Source organism: Crocodylus siamensis, chromosome 1 (assembly GCF_052110815.1).
Source record: "Crocodylus siamensis isolate JL-2025a chromosome 1, ASM5211081v1, whole genome shotgun sequence".
In the NCBI taxonomy this organism is placed as follows: domain Eukaryota; kingdom Metazoa; phylum Chordata; order Crocodylia; family Crocodylidae; genus Crocodylus; species Crocodylus siamensis.
Window position 1 is genome coordinate 93,923,919 of NC_143395.1, and position 19,113 is coordinate 93,943,031.

A 19,113-nucleotide genomic window follows, 5' to 3' on the forward strand; every position below is an offset into this window, starting at 1 on the left:
TGCCTGACTAACCTGATTGCCTTTTATGTGAAAAGACTGGCTATGTGGATGTGGAAGACTGCTGGAAGTGGTATACCTTGATTTTAACATGGCTTTTGATACCATCTCCAATAACATTCTCACAGGCAACCTAAGGAAGTATAGGCTGGATAAATGGACTGTAAGGTGGATAGAAGACTGGCTGAAGCATCAGAATCAGAGAGTAGTAATCAACTGCTTGATGTCTAGTTGGAAGCTAGTATTAAGTGGAGTGCCCCAGGGGTTGGTCCTGGGGCTGGTTTTGTTCAATGTCTTCATCAATGACCTGGAAGTTGGCATAGAATACACCTTCAGCAAGTCTGCAGATGTCACCAAGCTGTGGGGAGAAGTAGATACACTGGAGTGTATGGTTAGGATCCAGACTGACCTAGACAAATTGGAGGATTTAGCCAAAAGGAACCTCATGAGGTTCAACAAGGAAAAGTGCAAAGTCCTGTACTTAGGATGGAACGATTCCATGAACAAGTCCAGGCTGAGGGATGACTGGCTGGGCAGCAACTCTTCAGAAAATGACCTGGGGTTTACAGTGAACAATAAACAATATAAGCCATCACTGTGTCATTGTTGCCAACAAGGCTAATGGCTGCGAATCATTAGGGAACACAAGATGAAGATTGATGCTTACTGCCAGGCCCTGCACCTGGAGAAGTGCACCGTGGAGACCAGGCAGAAGAGTGGGCTTGAACAAGATGCCCCAACCAATAGCACATGGAAATTGTTCATGACAGGCCTGAAGCCATGATGTGCATCGGTTGCTCCACCAATAACCCTGCACAACACCTACAAATCCCTCCAACAGAAGATGCATCTGAGCCCTCTGCACTGAAGATAGAATAGGATTAGCTGACCACAGCAAGGAAACAACAAAGGGTGACCGATGTGAGACACTCCCTGCTGTGTGGCATGGAAGGAGCCATCTGCTGTCCAGACCCCTTTGCTCACAAGGTCTGCTGCCTTCCAAGATCCAGGATTAGAGACATTACTACAAGAACCCCTAAACTGGTCCATCTTACTGACCACTACCCCATGTTCCTTGTCCACATGGGCACCAAAAACAAGGTGAGAAGTAGCCCTGGGAGAATCATGACAGACTACAGGACCATGGGGGCAAAGCTCAAGGAACTAGGAGCATAAGTGGTCTTCAGTCCTGCCAGTTAGAGGCCATGATCATCATAGGGAGGAGTGCATCAAGGATGTCAGTTGAAGGCTTAGGAAATGGTGTCACTATGTGGGCTTTGGATACCCACATGTAGTTCAACAACAGCAGTCTACACGCTAGGGAGGGTATTCATTTCACAAGCAGAGGAAAGAAGTCTTCACTATAAGAATCGCTGGCTTTCTGAGGAGGGCTTTAAACTAAGCACCTCCAGGAGTGGGGGAGAAGGTCTCACTGCTGTACACAAATCATCTAGCCACAAAGACACATGAGAAGATACTCAGGAAATGGATGTCTGGATAAGTACTGGCATCTTGAGATGCTGATGCTGTCACCTGATGGTGGGAGACTATTACAGGCCTCCCTCCAAAGGAGAGGAGAGCAGTCAGGCATTCTCCAGAGAACTGACTGAGGCAGCTAGCACTAGAGACATAATTGTCATGGGTAACTTCAACTACCCTGGCATCTGTTAGGAGGACCATTTGGTTACCTCCAGCAGGTCAATCAACTTCTTGGCAACAATAGATGATTTATTCCTGATACAGGTTGTAGAAGGGCCTACTAGGGGTAAGGCCTCTCTGGACTTAGTGTTGACCAAAGGAGAGGACACGATAGCTGACCTGAGGATTGATGGTACATTGGGCAACAGTGATCATGACCTGATTATGTTCATCACTCACTGAAAGACTGAGAACTCAATCAGTAGAACAGAAGTCCTAGATTTAAGAAAGGCAGACTTTGGCAAACTCAGGAGGCTAGTTGGAGAGGTCCTCTGTGACCAACAAATGGATGATTTAGGATTTCAAGAATGGTGGTGCTTCCTGAAGGAGACAATTCTCCCGGCCCAAAAACAGGCCATCCTTACCTGGACAAAAAGTGGGAAAGAGGCCAAGAGACCCATTTGGCTCAACAGGGATGTTAGGGAACTATTGAAAAAGAAAGAAGAAACATACAAGCAAGGGAAGAATGGTTCAGCAGCCAGACAGGAATACAACCCTATTGCCAGGGCCTGCAGATATGAGACACGAAAAGCAAAGGCCAGCATGGATATCAAACTGGCAACTGTAATAAAGGACAACAAAATGTCCTTCTATAGTTACACAGGGAGCAAAAAAAATAGGGCTCCACTGTGGGGCCCCAACTTAATACTCTGAGTCAGCCCACAGTCAATCCCTGTGAAAAGGCAGAACTCCTAAATACCTACTTCACATCAGTATTCCTTAAATCAAATGGAGGCTGTTCACCTGACCAGAGGCCCAGGGAATATGGGGAAGACAACAAACTACATGAATCAGTCCCCATCAAGTGAGGGATCTTGTTTCACTTTCAAGTCTGCCAGGCCAGATGACCTGTATCTGAGAGTCCTGAAAGAACTAGCTGAGCTTATAGCAACACCACTGGTAAAGTTGTTCAAAGAGTCATGAAACTCAGGAGTGGTCCCTGATGCCTGGGAGAGGGACAACATGGTGCCAATCTTCAAGAAAGGAAAGAGGGGTGAGCCTGCAAACTACAGACTGGTTAGTCTGACTTCATTCCTGGATAAAATTTTTGAAAAATGTGTTAAGAAGGCCATCAATTACAAGATGGTAACTTATGGGGTGTTAAGAAGCAACCAGCATGGCTTAGTTGAGGGTAGATCATGCCTGACACCCTGGTTTCCTTCTATGACTAGGTAACTAAACATCTGGACAAGGGATCTCATTTACTTAGACTTCAGTAAAGTTTTTTATTTTGTTTCCCATGGGATCCTCTCAGCCAGATTGGAGGGTACTGGGCTAGACTAGTTTACAGTGTGGTGGGTGGACAACTGACTTAGTGGCCGCTCCCAGAGAGTTGTAATTGACGGGTATCCGGTGGTGTCCTCCAGGGATTGGTGCTTGGACCTGTGCTCTTTAACTTACTTATTAATGACTTGGATGAGGGGGTGGAAAGCCCAATGATTAAGTTCACAGATGATACCAAGTGGTGGGGAAACACAGGCACATCAGAGGATAGGGTAAAGATCCAGGATGACTTTGACAGACTGGATTTATGGGTTGAACAAAATCAAATGAGGTTTAACAGGGAGAAGTGCAGGGTTCTTCATCTGGGTAGATAGAACCTTCACCATAACTACACAATGGGTAGTGGCTCACTGGCTGGCACAGCATATGAATGTGACCTGGGGGTCAGGATAGACCAGAAAATGAATGGGAGCTAACAGTACAATGAGGCTGTCAGAAGGGCAAATGGAACTCTGGCATGCATCATCCAACATGTTGCCAGTAGATCCAAAGAGGTGCTCCTCCCTCTCTATTCGGCATTGGTGAGGCCACAGCTGGAGTACTGTGTTCAGTTCTGGGCAACGCACTTTAAGAAGGATGAGGATAAATTTGAGAGGGTACAAAGAAGGGGCACCCATATGATTAGAGGCATGGAGGGTAGCCCTTATGAGGAAAAACTCCAGGAACTTGGCCTGTTCAGGGAAGTGATTACTCCCCTCTATTCAGCACTGGTGAGGCCACACCTGGAGCACTGTGTTTAGTTTTGGGCCCCCACTACAGAAAGGATTTGGGCAAACTGGAGTCCAGCAGAGGGCAAGAAAAATGGTTCAGGGTCTGGGGCACTTGACTTACGAGGACAGGCTGAGGGAACTTGGCTTATTTACTCTAAAGAAGAGAAGACTGAGGGGATTTAATAGCAGCCTTCAACTACATGAAGGGTGGTTCCAAAGAAGATGGAGCTGGACTTTTCTCAGTGGTGGCAGATGACAGAACAAGCAGCAATGGTCTCAAGTTGCAGCAAAGAAAGTTTAGGTTAGATATTAGGAAGAATTTTCTCACTAGAAGGGTAATGAAAAACTGGAACAGGTTACCTAGACTGGTGGTGGAATCTCCATCTTTGGAGGTTTTTCAAGACCCACCTAGACAAACTTTGGCTGGGATGACCTAGTTGGGGATGGTCCTGCTTTGAGAAGGGAATTGAGATAGATGACCTCCTGAGGTCCCTTCCAACTGTAATTTTCTATGATTCTATGATTATAACCTGCCACAGGTACAGGAGGGGAAACATGGCAGCCCATGTCCTGCTGCTATAAAAAAGTTCTTAATATACATTCAAGATACCCCAGGTAGAAGCCCACAACCCCCTCTGCCTACGTCTGAGGCCTCTCCCCTTCCCCCACCCCACACACAAGAGTCTATGCAAATATGATCTTGCAATAAATTTCCTTCCTGACCCCAAATATAGGGATCGGTCTGGTCCTTAGCAAAGGGACAAGACCCTTTATCTAGGAACCTCCAGGTTTGCATCTTAGATGCCATGAAATCCTTTGGTTTATTCTTTGCCAGTGTATTAAATTCTGTGACTCCTAAAGATTTAATATGGAGTTTAGCTCCTTGCTGTCAGTAAACATGGCATGGAAGAATCCAGCAAAGTAATGACAAAGTATTTAAGCTATTTGATATGTGCTATTTGTGGAAAATGTTACCCAAGGTGGAAGAATAATTGTTTTGAGATTATCCTTTGGGAGAGTGGCCTCTGAGCAAAAATATGTCTTCTTCAGATAATGGTACATTAGTTGCCATTAGGTAGTAAAATCACACTATATTACAGGTCACGTGCAAGTGTTATGTTTCTTATTCTTAGTTGGCGTCTCTACACAAGATGCTTTACTGTGCAGTAGACTAATCTACTGTGCAGCAAGATGTCACCATGTAACTGTGTGCAGCAGCTATTGTGCAATAAATGAGTCTACTGAGCAGTTAGCTAGTACCTGTAAACATAGGTACTAGGTGAATTGAGCAGCAGTTACTGTGCAGAAGCACTTATGTAGACATTGACTGGAAGCAAATTTGCTCCAGGTCAGCCACACCAGCAGGGGGGCACAATGAGACGGAGGAGTTCTCTATCCCTAGTCCTGGCACTGCTTAGCTCTCAACCCCCACCTCTAGGAGCCAGGAGCCAATCAGTATTGGGATGGAGTCACTCTCTGCCCCCCACCCCCGATCTGGTCCTGTGTGACTCCTGGCTCCCCACAGGAAGATTCCTTGCACAGCCAAGGGCTTGTTGGCAAGTAGCCCAACAACAGGACAGCTCCCTGCAGTGTGAGGAAGCCCCTATGGGTATTGGGCTGGCTGGCAGCAGTGTGTCTCAATGTGCATCGGGCGGGAGAGCTCTGCCAGCTGCAGTAGCAGCTGTCTTTTGACCCTGTGCACATCAGGAAGGGTCTTACTGGTCATGGGGCCAGAAGACAGGTGCTGCTGCAGTCAGCAGAGCTGTCCTGGACCCAAGCATTGGCACTGGACCCATACTCCCTTCCAGCTTCTGGGCTAGCACCCTGGGAGAGCCCAGGGGGCAGAGCAGGGTAGAAGCAGCCCTGTACCAGACTTCTCTTACCAGAACAGATTTGCTCCCAACAGGGTGCATGTATAGTTGTGCTCCTGGGGAAGGTTTATTCAGTATTTTAGTGAGCAGTAAGCCTATAGCACATTAATAGTACATGTCACGGCAAAACTTGTGTTATTGAGCTAATGCACAGAAGAATTAGTTTACTGTGCATTAGCATCATTAAAAAGGTGTACCTATATTATTATACATACTCAACTTAATGTGCAGTAACTATGGTGCATTAATGCACATGTAGACGTGCCTACTGAGTGGTGTTGGCAAACATGGGGTGCGTCTACAACTTCATTAATGTACCATAGTTATGGTGCGTTGTTTGGTACTTGGAAATCCAAGTACTAAATCAATGTGCAGTAACTAGCACTACTATACAGTAGCACCAGTATATGGGATTTTACAGATGCTAACTGTGCAGTAGCCTAATATTACTGTACAGTAGCGTATCAGCATGGGTTTTGCCTGGCACGCTACTGCACAGAGTTATTAGGCTACTGTGAAGTTAGCATTTCAGGTAGATGCACCCACTAAGTGTTCATTCTTTAAAGGCAGCTAGGGAGATGGTTGAGGAGAAAGTATGCTGTCTTTCTGCTTATTCAGTTCTATGCTGGCCAAGGGCCAGGGTGTTCTTCAGTTCAATTTTTAAGAGTCTTAAGGCAGCACTAAGTTATACTACTGCAGACAGCTGCTTCACTGACTTAAGATGTGATAGGGCACCATTTTCTCCAACCTTTGCTACATCCCTTCCTTGCTGCCTCAGAACCCACAAAAACCATATGGAAAAAGGGGTGAGATCAGTTAGTGTAATATGTATGCCAGCTTTTCTTCACCTGAGGATTGCTTTGTGTTAAGAAAATTCTCAGCTGCTTCTTTCAGGGAAGTTTCAAAATGCTTTATGCAGCCTCATCAGCATAACGGAACTGGAAGAGAAGCCAAGAATTCATCCCTGACTGTTTAATGATGACCACTGTATTCCATATCAGGAAGATGGTCATAATTTCAGGTAATTAAATGACTAGAAAGCTCATTTTGTGCTTGGCAGCTGGAATTCAACATGTTGAATGAGGAGACCCTACTCAAATATGACTGGTACTAGCCAGCCATTGGTTAACTTGTTTCAAGAGCTAACTGAATTTTTTTGGCCACTTTTGTTGTTGTTGTTCTTTTGTAAAAATGACATATTTATTTTCTATGACAGCACCCTTTATACTGATTTTAGTTTTCTTTTAAATAGATTTTTTCTAATGAAAGAACAAATCCATTTTGACTGTGAGTTGTTTCCATTATTTTGCTGTTGCTGATGCCCAACCCCTCACTGTTCACATTTCTATTAAATGTTTTTTTTTAAAAGGAAGTATTGCTATTGAAAATCCTGAACATTTTCTGACCAGCTCTGCTACTTTAAAAGGAAAATGTATAATTCATTCAGTTATCCTTAGTACATGCACATTAATTATGAATATCTGAGTTGACCTGCAGTTGACTGTAATAGCCTACCAAAGTAGCCATTTCATAGATAGGCTTCTTCCAGCCTTTCCATTAATAATTTCTCTTCCCCCCCCACCTCCTCCTGATATTATGTCTGGATATCAGATCTGTTATTAGCAGGGATCCTGGTTTTCTCTGATTGAAAAAAAATCCCCAATTTTCAGGTTAAAAAGTGACCCACAATCCACATTTTTCTGTGATGAAAATGAAATAGTACTAGTATATATTTGGGCACTTGTACACATGTTTGGGGGGTGGGGAAGTCCCTTAATTAGAGCAGCTCCAAGAGCTGCTCTAATTAAAGTACTGTCATACAGTGGCAGACTGACAAGGGACAGGGAGCCATGGCCCTCGGGTGCTGGCCTGGGTGGGGGGAAGGGTGCATGTCTGGGCAATTCAGAGTTCTTATTGTGCAACATGACTTTAGGTATGGCTATAATAAGGGGGGGGGCATAAATGCAGTGGCGCAAATGCACCCCCAGGTGCCAGAGACCCACGGTACATCACTGCAGCCATATCTCATGTATCAGCATCCGTGCACTTCAAAATGGTGGTGGGGGTGCTTGAACTAAAGCTCATTTGACAAGCTTTAAATTCAAGCACCCCTGTTGCTATTTGGAAGTGTGGGGACACTGATATACGAGACACAGAAGGCTGCTGGAGCATGCTCCAACAGATTTGATTAATTAAGTCTGGTCCAACACTCTGCAATTCCAGTATATCAGAGCAGGCTCCATGCTCATGTACAGGCACCCTATAATGACTATTTCTGAGCATAGTAATTATATCTCCATTCTAATAACTAGGGATATTGGTTTTGTCTGTTTTTAAAAAATCCCCAATTTTCAGATTTAAAAAAGTAACCCCAAATCCACATTTTTCCATGATTAAAATGAAACACCACTAATATATATTTATTAATATATTACTATCTAATAAATATATTAATACATATTACTATAAATAAATATGCATTTATATTTATTTATATTATATATATATAATAAATATATATTAGCAGTGTTTCATTTTAATCGTGGAAAAATGTGGATTTTGGCTTACTTTTAAAAATCCAAAATAAATCCAGATAACATGGCTTAGCATGCAGAGGAATCAGGCCAGAGCATAGCTGAATCAAGCTGATACATGGCTAGATGCATGGCAAGATCATGCTGGTGTATAGCTGGGCCAGTGTCTAACTGGATCAGGCCCATGAACCAACCACGCATGCTGACCTGTGCAGTATCCAGCCCATGAACCAACCATACATCACTAATTTTCTGTAAGGCTAGGAGTTTGGACTCTACTGTCCTAAGCTCTTAAGATAATGCACAATATAACACGTGAATATTAAATTTGAATACACTGGGAAACCTACACGGATGATGTTATCGGCTTGGGAAAGTGCTTACAGGTTTGGAGGGGCGGCAGCTTAAACAGATTTGCCAACTAATGTCGCATTCTTGCAAATCTGCTTTGGTGAAAGCAGAGTGACTTCAGATGAAATCCTGCAGCATGATGACAGTAACCATGTTGAAATTTATCCTGATGTAGATACGCATAGGCGAGAGATTTTTTTAAATCAGTTAAATGAAAATAGAACGTGTCCCCTGCAGAGCTACCAAGGTCAGTACGAACTCTAGTAATCGGCTGCATAAATGCCAGATGCACAAGGTATAGTGCCTCTAGGCATTTTTAGCTCACATTGTTTATAATGGCAGTCAAACGCCAAGCTTTATTACAGTAAAAAGTTTAGATTTTCTTTCTGTCCTGCTTAGCTTAGGATTTGACATAAATCTGAACAACAACAACAAAGCATAAAAATTTAGCCTCCCAAATACATAAACATTTTGTTCCTTATAGAGAAACTGGTGTATTTTTCCAGAACGTTACATGAGATATGTGCAGAGTGTACATACCCAGGAATTTTGGGGGAAAAGTTTTGAAGGGCAAGAATTGGCCCTAAGAAACAGAAGACATTTTGCTTTCCCTGTCCCCCAGCAACTTCTCTACTGAAGGGTTTAGCAATCCTGTGGGTTATGCAGATCTATACAAAACCCCTCATTCTCATTTGAGCCTTTTGTAGTGATGAAATGGACTTTTTTTATGATTTGGCCTATGATACAATGTCACTGTTCTTTTAACAACCTTTTTCATGCATGTTAAATTCCATAACAGCCCGGTGCAGCAGACAGTCTGTACTTAGGAAACAAAGGAGCTCCTGGATCAGTGGATCCCACTCCTGTCATCCCAGGCAACAATGTTAGACAATCCCTTTCATATACTGATCAAGATAAAATTTAAAAGCTATTAGGTCTTTTGTCCCCACTTCTCCTACTGAAACTCTGTTGCAGAACCTCACTTCTTTGATGGTTAGAAGCCTTCTTTTAATTCAAAACTAAATTGATTACACCCATTTGCTTGTAAGCTAGCATTGTCCTTTAGCTTGAATCTCTCTCCTTTCTCTCTGGCATTATTTCCTTAGGCGCCCAATATAGTTATGAAGAGCAATCTTATGCCCTCCCAGACTTCATTTTGCTAAGCTTTTTTCCCTCTCCTTTCTCAGGGTAGGTTATCTATCTCCATGATTGTTTTAGTAATCCTTTTCTGCAGCTATTCCATTTTGAATTCACATTTCTTGAACCTGGATGGGCAGATTTGTGCACAGTATTCTGGATGAAGTCTTACCAACACATTGTATACGGACATTAATATTTCCCTGACTCTACTGAAAATGCCTCAGCAGATTCATCCTAGAATCACATTTGCTTTCTTTTCCCCAGCCACATCACATCAGTGACTCATAATCAATGTGTCACTGACTAGCACACTCAAGTTCTTTTCCTTTGCTGTCACTTCCAACTGATGAGCTTCCAGCAGAAATTCTTGTTAGTCCTGAAGAGCATAACTCAGCACTTTATACTTTTACATTTCATTCTATCTCTATTACTACCTCCAGGTCATCCAGTTCTTTCTGCACAATGATCCAAACCATTTTCTGTTGACAGTGCCTCCAAGTTTTGTGAAATTTTGTTACTACCCCTGTATTTTGATCAAAGGACACTAATGAAAATACTAAATAAGATGGGTCTCAAGACTGTTTGGCACAAAGCCCATAATTAACTGCTCTCTGTTTTGAAAATTCCTCTTTCAGCAGAACCCTTGAGGTCAATTCCCTACCTACCTCACAACTCTTGTTTTAGGCCCCTGGTTAAGCAATCCTTTCCCACATGATACTACACCAAATGAGCTATTAAAGTAGAGATAGGGCTCATCTACACTAGATGTTTACTGTGGAGTTGCTTAATTAGCTCTGCAGTAAACATCTCACAGTCTATATGTGAGGTGCTGTTAGGACAGAGTAAATTAATTAACTCTGTTGTCGGTTAGTACTTGTAAATACAAGTACTATCCTATGGTGGAGTTTTTACCCTGCAGCAATGCATGTACACATGCTGATGGGGATGGCTGGGGCAGGAGGATGCATCAATGTGGGGGCTACTTGCCTGCTAGCCCCTCACTGGAGCACACTCTTACCCCTGCCAGCCCCTCCATAGTATGTTGAAGCACATCAAAGCAGCCTTGGGCTGCCAGGCTTACCCCCAGGACCCCTTGTTAGCAAGGGCTGGTCTGACCTGACTCAACATGCTGTGTTCAAACATGGTGCCTGGGAGCAATAATCTCCAGTGTCATATGCACTGGACTTTATTGCTGCACATTAATTGCATGTGTAGATGCACCCGTAAAAGAGACTACTGCTTTTCCACTGTCCATTAAATCAGTTACTTATCAAAGATAGTTATCTGATTATAGTCATGGTAAACCCATGTTGAATTTTATCCCATATTCCATTTTATTCCATTTTATTTGCCTTCAACATTTATTTGAAAGTCATGTATGCTATTGAGACTAATAGGTATGGGCCAAGATCCTTCCCTAACCCGCTTTCTTGTTTCATATGTTTGACCCTTCAGTTGTCAAACATTTGTATCTGGGAAGTCTACAGTTTAGATTCTAAAGCCAGAGCTATACCTGTTCTTTACTGAAATCAGGACCACGGCCAGGACAGAGAGCCTGAGAGAAATGATTAGGCATACTCTCAGAACCCATTTAAGCCCTCCCTACTCCATATGACTGTCTGGTCCATGTGAAGATGGAGCATTAGCAAGTGAGTGAGACTTGTTTGACAGCAGCTTTTCTGGGCTCAACAGGAAACATAGACATGATCTAAATTGCTGATTTAAATTGGTACTTCACTGATGTTTTAGTGGAATACCTCATAACAGCCATTTGGAAAGTGGCAGTGGGGTCACCAATTGAGATTTTTGTTTAGATCAGGATTTAAATTTAAAAAAAATATATATCAGAAAAAATATAAAATCAGATTTATATATATGTTGCTAATTCATTTAATTTTCTTGGTTATTTTTCAGTTTTAAATCATGTCTATACTGCAAATTGATTGTATTAGGCAATAGCTCTCTAAGTCACTCAGTGCTACTCTACACAGGCTGCTTCCTGAACAGTGCTGTGGACAGGCTAATTGGTAGCCTCATGTAGGTAGGCTCATTGGTCTCAACTCTCAGCAGCGTGAATTAACCCAGAGGCATTGAGAAGTAATTGTGATTCCACCCCTCTGACTCAGAAGGCAGCTTGCCTCCATTCAAAGCCATACAACATATTTAAGGGTGCAGCTGCCTAGCACAACTGATTTGCAGTATAGACATGTCTTTAAATTGCTTGAGTAGTTTTTTACACTGGTTTGTTTAATTTGTTTCTTAAATACTACTAGAATTTCAGATTTTTGGGGTTTTTTTCTACTTAGGAATTTAATACTTAAAATGCTTCTATATGCTTAAAATGATAAGCACAGGACATCATTAACTTCCTTACTGTGAATTCAACACAACATTTATATGCAAATAGTCTATGCTATGTTTGTAACACATACCATGCACCAATTAACTGAAAGGTTAAATGTTTTGACCAGGCTATTCATGCTCTGCTTTTAGTTTAAGAAACCTATCAAATATTGCACATTATACAATAAAATTGCAAGATCTGGTGACAGAGCATACCACCCTTGGTAGCAGTCTGCCAGTGGAATTGAGCTAAACCTTTAAGCAATTGCTATGTTTTGCTATCCAGCAGAAAATGAGAGATTCCATTAAAAGTTAGCAAATAATGCAACCAAAAGATGGTAAGCTATCTTTTTGATAAAGTTTGGGTTGTTAATGGAATATATGATTCTTTCCTGGTTGGGAAGATATCTTAGCATGCCTAACAGGAAGTTGCAGGCTTCACAAAGAGGAAGGTAATATCATCCTAAGAGGGCAGTTATATATGTACATATGCTTTTTTGAGCTAAGCTTACAAAGTTCATCAGTTCTGGTATCACTGTCCTGAGCTGAGCATTATATAGGGGGCAGGGTAAACGGGGGATTAGCAAGAACAGATGTATTGCTTTTGGTCTCATTTGGTCAACTCTTATTTTGCAACTGACTGAGTATAAGTTTGTTCTCTAGCACAGAAATGTTTCAGGACATTTCTAACTTACACCAACCTGTCCATGGCCCTTGGAAAACTTCTGAAACAGTCCTTATTATAAAGACTACTAAAGAGGAACACAGAAAGTACTTTCGTTAGCTACACATTATCCAAGCAATCCCTTACACCAGGGGATGTCCCCAGAGGCTGGATTACCAGCTCTACAGATCTTTTATGCTGACAAAGCCAGTGCAAAGGTGCCATAGCACATAGGATGAAGTAGGCTCCAAGTTTTTCTGTTAGTCTTGTACATGGGTGACAGAGGAAGAAAACTGAAGGTACAAATTGTCAGGCTCCTAAATTTTCATAAATATTTAACCCTTTAGAGCAATACATTTTGCTTTACCCTGCTGGTTAAAGTACTTGAGAAACTTAGAGCATAAAAGGCATTGTGTAAAGCCAGAATTATTTTCATTCTTTTTATATTAAAGAGGTGGTTACCTGTATTAGTTTGAAAGGAGACAGAAGGTAGAACTTTAGAGTGCTTAGGGTGGCACCTTAGGGTACATACAGGCATTACATTTAGATCAACATACCAGGGTTCAATCAGTCTAAATGCCCAATTGTGCAGGCATTCAGAGGGTTTAAATCACCTCAAAAATGATGCACCTGATCTAAGCTCATGAATCTGAGGTGCAAATTTAGATGCAAAAAAGGGAAAGTGTGAACACAGGGGTTGGCAAAATAAGGCCCACGGGTTGGATCCAGCCTGTGGAGGGGCTTTGTCTGGGCCACGGTGGGTCCCTTGGTGTCACCTGACTGAGGTGCCACCCAGCCATGGCATGTCCTGCTGCCCCCTGGGCTGGGGTGGCTCCATGGCAGGACTTCCTTTCTAGGCAGCAGCTCCTTTGCTGCTGGCATTAGTTTTAATCCGTCAGTACAGGTGGGGACCAGCGTGTGCAGCCCCACCTCCGTGTGTCCCACATTGGCTCCAGTCTCACCCATCTGGGTTGAGCGATGGCAATGCGGGACAAACTGCTGCTCAGTGTGGGGTAAAAGTGGCTCCTCCCTCCTCACCAGTGCTTCTAGGTGCAGCCGCCCAGAGCCCACGCGGGCTGTCTTGTGTCTTCACTGCCTCTGGGCTGTCCCATGGGGCAGCAGTGACAGCGCAGAGCAAATACAGGGCAGCCCTATGTAGACTCTGGGGTAGCTGCACCTGGACGTGCTGGCAGTGGGAGGGGCTGCTTTTGACCCGTGCTGAACAACAGTTTTTCTCCCACACTGCTGCTGCTGACTCTAGACCCCAGTGCAGCAGTCCAGGATCACCTGTCCAGGATAACCAGCAGCAGCAGCAGTGGTGTCCAGGCAGAAAGTGTTGCTTGGCGTGGGGGAAAGCAACCCGTCCCCCTCCCACTGCCAGGCATTTCTTGATGCAGTCACCTGGAGCCTTTACTGTGCCAGGCTGCCCTGCGACTCTGTTACTGATGTCTCTGGGCTGTCCAGTATGGCAGAGCAGCTGCAGGGCATCCCAGAGGTGGTGGTGACAGAGATGCAGGGCAGTCTGGCGCAACATGGGCTCCAGACAGCTGCACCAAAAACTGCTGACTGGGGGAGGGGCCACTTTTTCCAGTGTCAAGCAACACTTTCTGCTAAGCCAGTGTCGCTGCTGCTGCTGCTCAGCCTGGACAGGCAAGCACAGAGCTGACTTGGGGCACGCAAGATCAATGATGAGTGCACTGGTCCCCACCACTACTGTGGTGCTGGGGCCAGGAGTGGCAGACAGAAGAAGCACTGCTGCATGCCCAGGGGCAGCAGGATGTGTCACAGCCAGGCAGTGTAGAGTGGACCTACGGAACACTGGGGCTGCATGCTGTTGGTGGTCGTGGGGAGGCACTGCAGGGCATGCAGGCTCTAAGCTGTTGGGGGGCATGGGTAGATGCTGACCAGTTCAGGGGGGCTCATGCAGGGGGCTCCCATTCACACCCCATATACCTTCAAACTACACCCTCCTCCACACACAATCACACAACCCACAAACACTGCACCTACCCACACTGTCCCCCACACCTCCCCACACTCACACCTGCATGGCTCTGGGGGGATCCCTGCTCACTGCTACATGCACACACCACATATGCACTCCCACACACCGCCAGTCACCTTCCCCCTCCACACACCTCCACATACCCCATACCCACCCACAGTTCTCCACAAACTCCATACGCACCCCCATACCCCACTCTACACCTCACACAATATAGAGGAGTAAAACTTCATTTTGAGCTATTACGAAATCACTTCTATATATACAGCACAAATACACATATCAGAACAAAAATATATTTTTAATTAAATTAAAATATATTTTTATGGATTTTTGATTTTTAGTATACAGATTTACAGTTTCACAGAAGTTTAGGGCTGGGACAGACCTTGTGAGATATATATATAATTTGGGGGGGTTTTGTGGTTCTAAGATGACAAGTCCTCTTCCCAAAAGGAGTACCTCCAGCTGTAAGGGGTGGCAAAGGTCAGAGGCTAGGGGTTAGGGGTGGAGCATCTTGTCTCAAGATGGTGACTAGGGGGTGGGGTGCTTGTCAAGGGGCAGGGATACCCTTGCAGCCCTCGACAGCTCATCAAAACTTGTTAAGTGGTCCTTGAGCTGAAATAATTGCCCACCCCTGGTTTAATCCAATACCCTGAATACCTGCACACATCTGCAGCACAACCCCTGTGCTCCCTGAGCCCTCCCTCCTCAAGTAGGCAACAATCTCCTCCCCTACGGACATACCAACCCCCGCTTGCAGACCTGTTAACTCCCTCTAATCCCACCAGGCCTGTACCCTAAGTTATTTATGTTGGATTTCCCCACACACTTCCAGCAGTGGTGAATGACTGTATGTGTGGCTTCCTACATTTAAGTGGCTTAAAGAAAGCTGCATGAACATAGACCAGGTGCAGCAAGTGGTTGTACATACTCTTAGAGACTAACTGGTTCACAGAGGTATGAGCTTTCATAGGATAGCATATTTCATCAAATGCTAGCTTGCCTACACAACCTCATGCCTTATTACTCTCGTATTAGTTACCTTTCTCTATACGTTTCCCACTCCATTTCACTACATCTAGACATCCCCATTAATAAACACCAAATTGTAGATAAAAGAAGTTTAATAACTTAAATGAGGGGGTTATTTCACTATTAGCATTATTAGGAGATCTCTGCAGGGAAAATCAGAGGTAAGCGGCTCATATTAAAAAAGGGACGTTAATGCCATTAGATTATATACTGTACTTTAGCTATAATTCAGCCATGGAGTTTGACTGCTATTATAAACAACGTGAACTCTACCCTTGCAGTTTATGTATTCTTCAATTTTTCAATCATACAGTATATATAATTTTATATGGACTATAAATGCGTAGCACTTTGATAGCTATAAGCCTTAGGAATTTCAGAAGCATTTAAGGTTTGTATCCTTTGATTACCCTGACTGTCAATTCAGGCTAAATAGCCTAAAACCTCCTTTGCTTTAGGTAAGAGTCCATAATACACTTTATTGTCATGTTCGCATCATGACTAAACAATGTGTTTTATTAGCTGCTGAATCATCTTATGCCAGGGCATAGGTTGGAGTCTAAGAAGTAGTGTTTCTCTTCCAGGTTCTAGTGCAGGTTTCTTCTTTGTCTGAAGGCAAGGTTGGTCCTGTAGGTGCCTCAACTTAATTGATACATTGCCTAAAAATTAGATGCTTGGTGACAGAAGAACAAATATACAAGGTTTGAGGTACAGGATCCCTATAAAGTCAATAGAGAGACTTAGGCACCTCCGAAGAGCAATCCAAATAAAAAGAGTTAGGTGCCTACAACCAAATGATAATTAACCACTGTGATACAGACATATGGAATTTAGATGCCTAAGTCACACTTACTGGGTGCATCTACAGGAGACCTTTAATGTTAAATTAGCATAGTTTACTATGAAGTAAGCCCATGGGTCTACATGTACTCATGATTACTTAACAGTGACATCTAATCAGGAGTCAAATCCGGTCCCGGTCAGACATCCACCAGGGGGCAGGAGATAGTTCCCTGTTCCCAAGAGCTGCCTATTGATGGGGCAGGCTCTACCACAGAAGCCTCGTGGGGTAGGGAGGGAACTATGTCCCCCTGCTCCCAGATCGTAACTGCGGAACCAGGGCTGGGAGATCCTTCTCGCCCAGTACCTGCTTTGCCATCACAATTGGGGAGCAGGGGCTGGGAAATCCTTATCTCCCAGCCTGAGCTCTGTAGTCATGGGACTCAGGCTGGGAGATTCTTCTCTCCCAGTGCCAGCTCCATGACCACACACTGGGGCCAGGTACAGACATTACATATAAGCTTGTCTAAGTGATCAGAAATTTATCTAAACTTCTTCTGTAAAGAAGTCTGGTACACATAGACTGGTGTAAAAAAATTTCAGAACCTAGAATAAGATACACTTGGTTTAAATGTGTACTCAAATGTAATCAATTTAGGTTAGACTGGTGAATTGAACTTCTATACAAGATCCCTTATAAATGCAAATGAGAACACTGTCTGCTGGTATCCCAGGCTCCTTTGCACCCCTCCCCACAATCATCACACCTCTTGCAGGGAAGCACACTAGCATGTAGCCTGCACTTGGCCACTGAAGCTGAGTGCCTAGAGGGCCCTGCTCCTGAGCATTCCCAGAGCTGGGTCAGTACAGACCCTTTCTCCAGGTGCCTGTTAGCCACAGGTAGGCAGCAAGGGAGAAAGGGAGGGAGGCATCTGTGTCTCTTGCATAAGTCCGTGGACCTGGGCACCTGCATCCCTGGGCTATGCCCCCACACCCTGACATAAAGCACTCCAGGATGTATACACAGACCTGACAGGGATTCCAGAAGAACCCCTGTGCTCAGGCACAGTCCCACGGATCACCACCCTGGCTCCTTCCCATCCAGCCAGGGACCCCCATGCTGCTGCACATGGACACATTCCCATGGATCACAACCATAGCTCCTGCAAACCACATCTCAGTGGCCACAGCCAGGCATTCTGTGACCTGGACCACAGCATGGACTCCCCTTGGCCAGGAGCTAGTGTGCGTAGCTCTCCCCTGGTGGGTCAGGGTGGCAGGGGGCCAAACATCAGAACTGTGCCTGCTAACCTCCATGGCTCAGCCACTGCCCAAAAGTAAGGGCCATGGGGATCTGCAACGCTTTTTTAGCCCCTACCTATGGGGTCCTGGAATACTAGGGTGGAGGGAGATATTGGGGGTCACTGAACACCCAAGCCAGGGAAAGCAGACAGATGCCCTGGGAACTTCAAGAAAGTGTGTCCTAGTGGCATAGGCTGACCTAGCAGGAAGTTGTGGGAGTGTTCACCTGTGCCCAGCAGCCAATTGGGGTGACCTGGGCATTTGGCTGCTTTTGGCTGTCTCTGGCAGTATAGGGAGCCTGCAGGGCCTCCTGGGAGGTGAGCAGGAGTGCCCCCAACCTGCCGGCTTTGGCTGGTGCAGGTAGCCTGTGTGCCCCCCTCCCCTGCACCGAAAGGTTTCCTACTGATCTAACCTAGGCCACTTGCAGACACCCACATAAGTTAGATGGGTTTGTCCTTGGGCTTATTGAACATCTGTGCCTGGGCTAAGGAACCTGACACAAGAACCATTTTTCAGTTCCCAACTAGTCTTCTTAGGGAGTGTTTCTATATCACTCTTGTATCACTATATAGAGGAATGTTTTACCCACAAACTAAGGGCTGGGCTGGATGGGAGTTCTTTTGGGTCACAGGAGTGGAAGGGATCTCCTAGGCCTTTCATGTGCTCTCATTTACTGAAGGATGCCCTGAAATTGCCATCCTAACCTTCATTCACAACTACACGGCACAAAACCAGAAAGACCAGAGACATATACAACATTTCTTGTATAAAAGCCAGGGAGACAAGGGCACTACTAATACCATGCCACTGCAACAACAGGGTAATATTTAGTTAATATATGCTTAAAAGACCCTACTGAAAAGCACCAGAGTGTGGCAAAACCCCCAATAGACCATGCCCTTCTGATGTAGGAGAAAAATCTTTCCTGAACTTAACTTGGTGATTGGTATGACCCTAAGCAGAAAAGCTGGCCCCTCTAGAAAGAAGCTTATGGATTTTCTATATACCAGCAGGAATATCAGTTTATCCCAAACAAAAGTCCAGATCCTCAGCTGTGTCTAATGTCCAAGGGCCTCAGAGGAGGGGGCAAAACAAAACAAAAAAACCTCAAACAAGTAAGCAAACAACATATTCTGCTCCCATACTTTCTCCTCTGCAAGCCAGTATCATTTATAAAGGGAAAAAAATCCTTCCTGTTTCCAGCCACAGTCCTGAACTATGGAATTGCTGACACCTATCAGATTGCAAGAGTGTTCGCTTTCTACTGCTATCTGGGGAATACTTGATTCCACATATCACACATGCTGATTATTAACCCGAGAACTCCCATTCCTACCATATATTCCATAAACCTACCTAGTTCCATCTTAGGCTCTCAGTCTCTCACCCTGCTACTTCA